Source organism: Zosterops lateralis (assembly GCF_965231275.1).
Source record: "Zosterops lateralis genome assembly, chromosome: 11".
In the NCBI taxonomy this organism is placed as follows: domain Eukaryota; kingdom Metazoa; phylum Chordata; class Aves; order Passeriformes; family Zosteropidae; genus Zosterops; species Zosterops lateralis.
Genome location: NC_139771.1, coordinates 17,462,945 through 17,472,939, shown reverse-complemented (window position 1 = coordinate 17,472,939; position 9,995 = coordinate 17,462,945).

Here is a 9,995-nt window from a genome sequence, read left to right as displayed (position 1 = left end):
TGAAACACTCTTGTTTTTTTGGCTCTGCAGAAATGCCAACACAACCATGAGGGCATTTATCTGGAATTTTGCATTAGTGTCCATGTATTCCTGGACTTGCAAACCAGAGGACTCTGAGCAGCCATGTACACCCCATCACACACGTACAGCTGTTTACTCATGTTGAGTGTTGGTGCCTGCCATGAGTAGTCCTGTTGTAACCAGTGAGTGCTTCCTCAGAGAGACACTGCTCAGCATGAATGAGAACATTGTGGCTTGAGAGAGGCTGAAGGTGTGCAATGAAATCTGGTTGGCATCACTGCCAACCAACTTGCTCTCAGTGTGGGGCTAATTAGGATGTCCCAGTCACTCTCAGGGCACTATTTTACTCTTTTTCAAGGACACCACTCTCTTTGAAGGGTCTTAAAACCCATGAAAGGCTTCCTGCAGCAAAGTACCATCACTCCACAGTCTGCATCCACAGCCTCTTTTCCCTACAGGTGTAATCCCAAACAGTCCAAAACACACAGGCACTGGAGCACATCAGCTGACTGAAATCAAAAGTGCTGTATCTCAACCATCTGTTAAAAAATGTGGGACCATTGACTCATTAGTTTCATCTCACTCTACCAGCACAATAAAAGAAAAAAAAAAACACATGCCTTCTGGAGAACAATATCAACATGTGTGGGAGGATATCATCTCTGCAACACAGGGTGGGATGTTGTAGTTAAGAACAACACTCTGAACTCTGTCAGGTCAGAGCTGCAGTAGATTGGCAGCTTTGCCATGGCTTTATTGGGGTCTGGTCAGTCTCTTCCCTGGAAATGGGATTTGGGTCCTCTCTTTAACTGGGGATCTGGTGGTACAAAGGGAGTTTGTCTGCTTTTACCACTCTATTTTAGAGCAGTTTTTAAGCAATTCATCTTTGAGGTGATATTACTCAAAACTGGCAAAAGGAAGATGTAAGCAGCAACCTCTCCCACCCTCCTGTTGGGCTGTCCCTGTCTCATCTGGCAAGTCCCGATTATCTGGGATTGCTGTAATTCTGGGGGATTACTCACAGGCCAACCACAGCCACTTGCAACAACTTTTCCAGACAAGGAGGAGTGAAAGCTGGTGAATATGAGTTTAGCAGAGTGTGCCTCATTTCAGGGGAGCTGCTGAAGAAAACATAAATGACCAGGACAATCAGCCCTCAGCCGAGTTCAACCTTTGAAAGTTGAAGTCTCCTGCTCATGAGCTCACCATGCTCTGTTGAGCAAGTGGAAGGGAAACATTTTCTCTCTCCAGCGTGACTTGAAGAAAGGAAGTTGTGTGGGCAGAGGCACCGAGGTGACTCTAAATACAGTGATGTCTCCTTCCCTGGCACTCAGGCTTGGGAGCACTTGCTTTCTTCCAGTTGGGGAAATTTCAGTGGCAAGATGTGTGGGGGAAAACATTCAATGCCTCCTGCTCTGGAGACATTTATTTCTACAGCCCATTATGACTCCAGCCATGAAGTTTTTATTGCTACCTCTCATGCAGATTATTTGTTGTAACTTCCTTTTTTGAGTAGGCTGTTTATTTTTAAGCAAGTGTTGTTACATTTTTCACTAGATTACTAATAGCCACGTGCTCTGGCTGCTGAAGCTGAATAAGCTGATGTAACTGTAGGTCAGGATCTTAGCTCCTTCCTTAGCCTGTCCCCAAAATAAATATAGAGGATGAACTTGGGGCTTTCTCTAAGAGGCCTTCCATTTGGAGAATAAGGCAGAGCCTTGTTTCCAGCACAGCCATCAGGGGTGGGACTGAGATTGAAGTAAAACTTCTACCTACCATCAACAGGGATTTGCAAAGTACAGGGTTAAGGCAGAACTTTGCAATTAAAATTACTTTTTTAGCAGCCCCTTATATATGATGCAGCCCTTTAAGCTCACAGTAATTTAGGACATTCTCATCTCAGCTTTGGACACTGCTTTCCAAAGCCCCAGCAGAAGGCTGACTGCACTCTCTGGCTCAGCTAGTGCCATGATATTGTGATGGGCATCCAAGCACTCTCCTGGTATTGGGATGCTTTGAGGGTTCCATGTCACACATGGCCAAGGTGGACCATCTCAAAGCCCCTCCTCACCAATGTCCTCCTCCCACCAGATTTTTTTTATCCTGCTGGGAATTTCTGGCAACATTTTTGGGTTTTGTTGGGGTTTTTTTGTTTGTGTGTCTAGAAATGAGGAAATAAAATTGCTCTGTGTTTCCTGAACATGCCTTCCTCTCATGAGAGGAGCTTACTGGAAACACACATTCCTGGAGAGGCCAAAGAGCCCTGGGCTGCCCTTGTTGGGTGTAGAACAAACCTTCTTGGAAAACTGATGCAACAGCCAGGCTGTTTGGGGTGTCTCCTTACACTCCTCTGTGCTTTGCTCTTGGGCATTGAGTAAGATGGAGCAGGGCCAAGGGCCCCAGAACATCACCAGAGTCAGACCATCCTGCCATGCCCAGAGGAGCTCCCTCAAAAAGCCTCATCTGCTCATCAGTCTGGCAGGGACCTGGTAGTGAACACCTCCACTCCTCCCGGAGAAAAGATTTCAAGGACAGAATATAGACCTACAAGCAAATTTTTAGGTTATCCATGCAGGTCCCTGAGGTAAAATGCCTGTTCAACACCATTTCCACAGTGTTTCCAGATGCTGAGATCAGTTCAAGGTGAGGTACCCAAATTTTCAGGTGATTGGTGCATGTGTCTGGCACCTCCTATATGTTTATTGAAAACTCAATTTGTTCTCTGCTGTTCCAAGTGAAGATTTGCTGGGCTGAGTCCACTCTGAATTCCCCTGAAGCTGAAGTTTTGGGATGGGCTTAGAAACCAATATGCTTTGGATCAAGCCTTCAGCACATTGCTCAATTTTCCATTCTTTGCAAGAAAACAGTTTACCAGTTACAGGGTGGAAAAGGACAGCAGGGAGGTTTCCAAACAGCTCTCACAGCAGTGTCACTCCTCTCATTTAATGACCTCACCAAGTGCCACTACCACCCCAAATCTGCTGTGTCCCACAGCTCTCAGATACAGAGGTCACAGCTGAACTTCCTCCTCTCCTGGGATGAAATCAGAGGCTTTGACCAACTTCTATAATTAGGGAAGACTTACTTCCCCTGCCTCCCTTCCATCTGAAATGCCTCAAAGGCTCTGTGGAGGGCTGACATTTCTCATTTTAGCCGGGCAGATTTACATTCGAGTTTGTTTTTCTCTTGGAGCGCCAGGCGAGCCCAGTGCTGTTCACGGGAGCTGCTGCACTGACAACTCGAGCCCGATGTTTGTGTGATTTACAGCGCGGTCTGCAGTCGGCTCTGAGCCCTGAAATGCACATTGAATTCCCAGTCCTGCCGTTCTGGGCCGTCTGCAGCAGATGGTGCTGCTGACTCGCCGGGAGCCGGCAAAGCTTCCACCCTGCCCGGGGATGCAGGCACTCCCTGGATGCACAACACATCCCACCGTTCTTTGTGCTTGTCACCCTTGCAAGTCTCCAACTAGAAAGCAGGCTGGGCTCAGGTAGGTTTTAGAATAAGTCAGTGAAAATATGCACAACCTTTTATTTGCTACTGCAGTGAAAAAGAATTCTTACATAGATATAAGTACAACTAGGATCTCACCCTAAATAAAATAACTACTTTTGTCCTAACTGCAATTCCCAGTCAGAGAGTTTGCCCTGTGCTTATTTCTAAATTCATTCACCCCCTTTCTCCCCAGTGAAAGCAGGGACTGAGGTCTTTCAGAAATGCTACAAGAGAAGCTCATTTTCTGTCTGACACTACCTGAGCTGAATCCCTGCCCCTTGGGTATCCATAATGTCCTGCTTTTGGTTGGGATAGAGTTAAAGTTCTTCCAAGCAGTTGGTGCAGTGCTGTGTTTTGGATTTAGGATGAGAACAGCATTGGTAACACACTGGTGGTTTAGTTGCTGCTGAGCAGGGCTGACACAGAGTCAGGGACTTTTCAGGCTTCCCATGCTTTGCCAGTGAGCAGGAAGAGCTGACCCAAAGAGGCCAAAGGGATGTTCCAAACCAAGGAATAACTCAGTACACAAATTGGGAACCACTGCTCACCACTCAGGAATGGGCTGGTTATTGGTCACTGAGTGGTGAGCAACTGTAGTTTGAGTTTTATTCCTCTCTTGCCTTCTCATTACTATTATTATTATAAATATTATTAATATTATTGGCCAGCTCCATCACCCTGAGATCAGACCATGTCCTGGGATATGTCCAGCCTCCAGACAGTTGACAACAGCTTATTTTTCCAAGCTCAAATAGAAATATCCAAAGTCGCTCTATGATTTTTCACCAAATCAATATATGAGAGCATAAATTCCTCACCACATAAAACAACATATCAGCTCTAAATAATAAATGAGGTAGAAGTGTACAGCTGGTTTAGAAAGACCAAACAGAGCAAGCATTACATCATTTACTGTCTGTTGCTAAATTCATAAAAAGCCTTACCTTACAACCAATCAGCAAATCCCACTTTTCTGTGGTGTAACTCCAAACTCAGGATGACTGTGTCATGTCCTCAGAGATCTGCAGCAAATATGTGAAATATGCTCTTTTAAATAGCTTCAGCACTCCAGCAACCAAGTCTCACCCCAAGCTGGTCCCCTCCACCAAACTGTGTGGAACAAGGTTAATTCGGGCAAGTCTCTGAATGTAATTATAAAATATTTTTAATTATAAAATATTTTTATGTATATGTAAATTCACCATCACATATGGCCTCACGTATAATCTGGTGACATAACACAGCTTAGCTGAGGTATCTCTGTCACCCCACTGCATCATCCACTTCTAGAAGGAAAGGATGGCTTAAGGGTGGCTTTGGGGAATATTTCCCTCTCTCCACAACTGCCAGGACAGCAGTTTGGGCCCATTGAATTATTTTTCCCTCAAGTTTTCCCAGCAGGCTGCTGGAAGCTCTACAGATCTGGCCAAGCTTCTGTCAGCTAGACCAGGCACAGCATTGCTCCTGCACTGCCCATCCTCTGCTCTCTTGGGGCAGCACACCCTAGGCAGAGAGGCAGGATCTTGGAAATAAGGTTCCTAAGTGATCTAGACTTCCAGGGAGCAGATAGAGCGTGTAACAGGCAGTTTGAAGCTCCCAGAGAGTGAATACACACTATGGAGCAGTGACTGAATATGCCTCCTGCAGTTTACTGTTTCCAAGCAGATGATTTCTGCATCACTTTCTGGATGGCTTTAAAGCTGTCAGGTGCAGTGTCAATGGTGTTCAGTCTTAGAAGCCCCTTTCCCTACCATGGACTCCAAAACAGACCAGTCTACATTTCCAGAACAATGACAGAATACACAGAGCATGAAAATTCTCATTTGGGGTGAAGGTTTGCTGGATTTCTTTCCAGCCCAGCAAATCCATCTGTGTTCTGATCCATGCACTGAATAAGGGTCTCACTGAAGTGCAGTGAGGCTTTTTCCTGTGCAAAGCACCTTCAGCACAGGAGACTCAGTCAGCACTGACTGAGGAACAGGGAGTTGCTCTGACATAACAGGATTTAGGAACAGTATTTTCCATGCCTGGTATTATTTTGATCTATGTTGTTAAATCACATTCCCCTCTCACCCTCACTGATCAAATGGCAAACCCAGCAAGATAGCAAGGGGCACAAAAGCAGAAGACTTGGTACTGCTGCTCATGCTTGTAACATTCCTTTTGTAGATAAGACACGCTGGATTTACAGCCTAAACCAGCAGAAAAGTTTTGCTACTTCATCAAAATATGGCCACAGAATGAGTTTGGGTTTGAAAGGACCTTGAAGATCATCTTGTTCTACACCTCTTTCCATGGGCAGGGGCACTTTCCTCTATCCCAGGTTGCTCCAAGCCCCATCCAGCCTGGCCTTGGACAATTCCAGGTCTGGGGGAGCCACAGCTGCTCTGGGCAACCTGTACCAGGGCCTCAGCACCTTCACAGAAATTCTTTATTTCCCTTCCCTCTGCCAGTTTAAAGCCATTCCCCCTTGCCCTATCACTCTTTCCTACAGCTCTCTGGTGGGCTGTGCCCTCCTGGATGATTCCTTGTGGATTAGCAGGTTAGGGAGAAGTGATTATCCCCATCTTCCACTGCTCTGTCATTGATCATCCCATGTTAACACAGTCCTTATCTGGAAGCAGGCAGGTCTGAGCTCCCATCTTTAACCAGGTTGTTGGATTTGGGGTCTGGGGAGACAAAACCAGCCTTAGACAAAACCTGCCTCAGCTGTGCCAGCCTGGCAGGGACAGTCAGGAAGGGCAGGGCAATCTTTGGCTCCTCAGCACAGATGCTGTTTTCACATATCCACTCTGAAATACGGAGGGAAAGTAAATGTGAGCCCTCTGTGAGTGTTATTTGAGAGCAGTGACTTCAATAAAGCATCCCTGGCTGCAGGTGCAGCACACTGGAGTTATCAACATTTCCCATGTTAGACAGAGAGCTGGTGCTGACCCCAAGGCTTAAATTAGTAACAAGATTACTCAGAGAAAAGTAATGTTCTGAAAACCTTTATGGGACAAGGAAATGTGCCAAAAGTAAGCTTGGCCAGTGTACTTCATAGATAGAAACCCATTTGTTTCTTTTTGAGAACTTAATTAAATTTCCCATGAATTCATTTGTAATAACAGTAATAAGCACCATATATGGAAATCTTCAATGAGCCCTTAGCAAGGTAATTTCCTGAATTTAGCTTATATCTTCATAATGTTCAAAGCCAGCTAGGCTCTAAAGTACAGCTGGTGTGCATTATTCCATTCTGAGTAGGAGGGTATGGATGGACTGGGTAAAAATAAATTACTTTGGTGCTTTGACACCGAGTTTTATTGCCTGTAGAATGATGCTTGATCATATTCAGAGAAGCATCAAGTGCAGAGTTAAGATGATTTCTTCTGTTTAATAAAGAAGCTTTTGGGAGGGCAGTGCATATGCCTTACACACTCCAACACTCTCCTCCAGAGCTCCTTGGCCCTCAGTCAGTAACCAGGAGGGGACCAAGCCACCTGAAATCAAACAGGACAAGCTGGAAGCTCTCCTGTGCTCTACAGCCTTCCTGGTAAGTCACAAGAGAAGGAAGGCAGAGGGGGAAGAGCCTTCTTCTCATCAAGGGATTCACACATTCAATTTACAACCCTACCTGCTTCTCAGGCCTTTTTCAGTGCTTCACATGCACAAACATGATTAAAAAAATCATAGGTGTCAGAGAAGAAATGGTCATTGCTGACTAAGGTGATAGCTGAGAACAAGTCTCCTTCCTTTATACAGAGGTTAGAAGGACCTTTCACCACCATCTCCACGTGTGTGCACTCAGAGCCCAAGTGCTGATTACTGCAGCTGTAATTGAAACTTGGCCAAGATTTCTAAAACTTTAACCTCCCTACCATTGGGCTTGGGTGGCATTTGGTAAATATTCCACTCCTAACAGAGGTGGGGTAAGTCACAGCCCAGACATCAGGGACATGAAGCTGGAACCAAGTGGGTGACAACAGCCATGGCATACCAGGTATGCTGCTGCTCTTTGGAAGTACCACAGGAATTGGGAAAGAGCGAGAGGAGAGCCCAGAGAAGAAAATTTCAGAATGGACATATGCTGGGGAGAGTGCTGCTTGTCCCCCTCACAGCCCAGGCAGGGCAGGGCAACTGAGCTCCTGCTCATTCCCCACAGCCCAGGGATAAATTAAAACACATTTAGGTCACTAGACTCATGCTTATAGATTTCAGTGAGCTCCAAGTGGAAAGGGTGTCAAGAAATCCTCCCAGGGACTAATCCTGTGCTCAACAATGCCAGCTATGAGAGTTTCCACACCTCAGAAGAAAGTGATGTTATATTTTCCATCATTAATATGTAATAACAAACCCTCTGCTCTCTGGGAAGCTTCCTAAGCTCCCACAGTGACTGGGCTCAAAAGCTAAAGGCCTGGCAGCACAGCCACTTCATCCATAATCTCCTTTTTACAGTTAAGCCAACACTCCTCCTGTGGTAACACAGCTGCCTCAGGGGTTGGCTTACAGGTCAATGCCTCCTTAGAAGGGGGATCCCAGCTGGATTCCTCTCTCTTCTCCCTGACTCATCAGCTCCTCTTGAGGAGCACTGCACCACGCTGAGACTTCCAGGGGTGTTTGTGCTGCAGGAAACTGCAGCTCAGCAGTGAACCCCTCCCAAGCGCTGTCAGACACCCTAGGGAGAGCTCTGCCCCCCTCCTGCCTGCCTCAATACCCTGCCCTCAGCACCAGCCAGGGAGAACACACAGCTTCTTCTCATTAATTCTGTAATAATTCCATTGGGTTTGATATGTCCCAGCTTTCCAGAGATACCATGGCCTTGATTACCCCACCTGCTCCAGCAGTGTTATTCTGCTCTGAGAAGCCCAGGGAGAGCCCTGTGTTGATGGGTTTGGATCTGCTACACCCCAACATCCTCCTCACTTCACTGGGAGTTTTGTTATAGTTTTAGAAGTTTTATTGCTGCCCTACTCTTTCATGGACATTTATTCAAGACTCTTTAAAGTTTCCTTTACCTAAAGGCAACGTGCCTACAGTGGTCACCCCTGGTTTTACTGTGACATCTGTACTGAGGTCAGAGCCACCAAGAGTCCCACCAGTGACAGGTTCAAAGCAGAGTGGGACCCCAGGGATATGCTGAGGTTCATCAAATGACTGGCAAACTTGGTATAAAGAATTCCCTGATGGAACAAGGCCCTTGAGTCCTGCCATTGTTGTCAGGGAGAAGCCCCATTGGTCATTGGTCCTTGCTCCATCCTCCTCATCCTCCACAGCTCCCAGCCCATCCCCCTGTGCTGGGGGGAGTGTGCACAGCTTGGCTGTCCTGTGTCTCCTCTGGGTGATCTCCTGGCTTGCAGTGGTCAGGGGAAGCTGAGCTGGTGCAGGGCCCCTGCCAGTCTCAAATTCCTCTCGTTCCTGCAAGTCCCACATCCATCAGAGCCCCAGACACCTTTGGCAATCCCTTCTCAAACACAAACATCACCTCAAGGCCTCCTTGCTGAAGCATTGCCATGTATTTCTTGTTTCCTAAATCATCTTGGTGAAACTGGAGGAGATCTTCCACACTGGGTATCTCTGCCCTGGGCTGGTTTCTTTCATCCATCCCTCCAGGTTGCCCTCCCTGCACGTTCCCAAGGAGTGGCAGCTGAAAAGAGCTGGCCTTGAGAGAGCTGCCCTTGCTCCAGGGACAATATTCTGTTACACTGAGCACATTCAGGCTCTGAAGAGAAATAATTCATGGATTATTGCTTTACTTTTGTAAGCAAGAAAGAACCAATAAACGCATGACATTTAATGGTCAAGAAAATGACCTGAACAAAATTGCTGTAGGATATTTCTGGGGCCCAACCTCCTCCTGTCCATTTGTTCTTGGAAAGCAGCACACAGAACTGAGCGACCACAAAATGAACAGGAGCTCAGCAAAGACTTTGTGCAAAAGGGACCCTTTGCATTTGACATGCTCTGTCAGATTGAATTTTAATTACAGCTCCCCCATGGAGCTGGCACGGGAGGGGAATGCTAATGATGGGGGGAGAGGAAAGCCAGCCCTGCACTTCATACAGTACCTGATGGCAAAGAGAGGTAGCCTGGATGAAGACAAGTGTAAATCTTGATGGTTTGGTTTCCCATTTAGGTTTTCCTACTATTTTTGCCCCAAGTGTGGGCTACTGGTTAAAGTAAAAGGCAATGAATTGGATTTAATGGATTAAACCATTGCAAGGTGCAGCCTGTTTATGACAAGATTGAAGGAAATCAGGTTTAGTTGAACAAATATTACCTCAGATCACTCTCCCAATGATCAATAATTCATCATTTATTAATTATTATAATCTAGTGACAGTACTTGCTGAGTGCTATGTCTCTCAGGATCCTGTTTTTTGAGTTTTATAAGAACACCTGTGGCAAATATCTCTTGACAAGTGTGTCACCATGGTGGGTCTTTAGCTCCAGTAATTCTGGCCATGGTGATGTGCAGGCTCCTTGCCTGGCATAAGCATTAT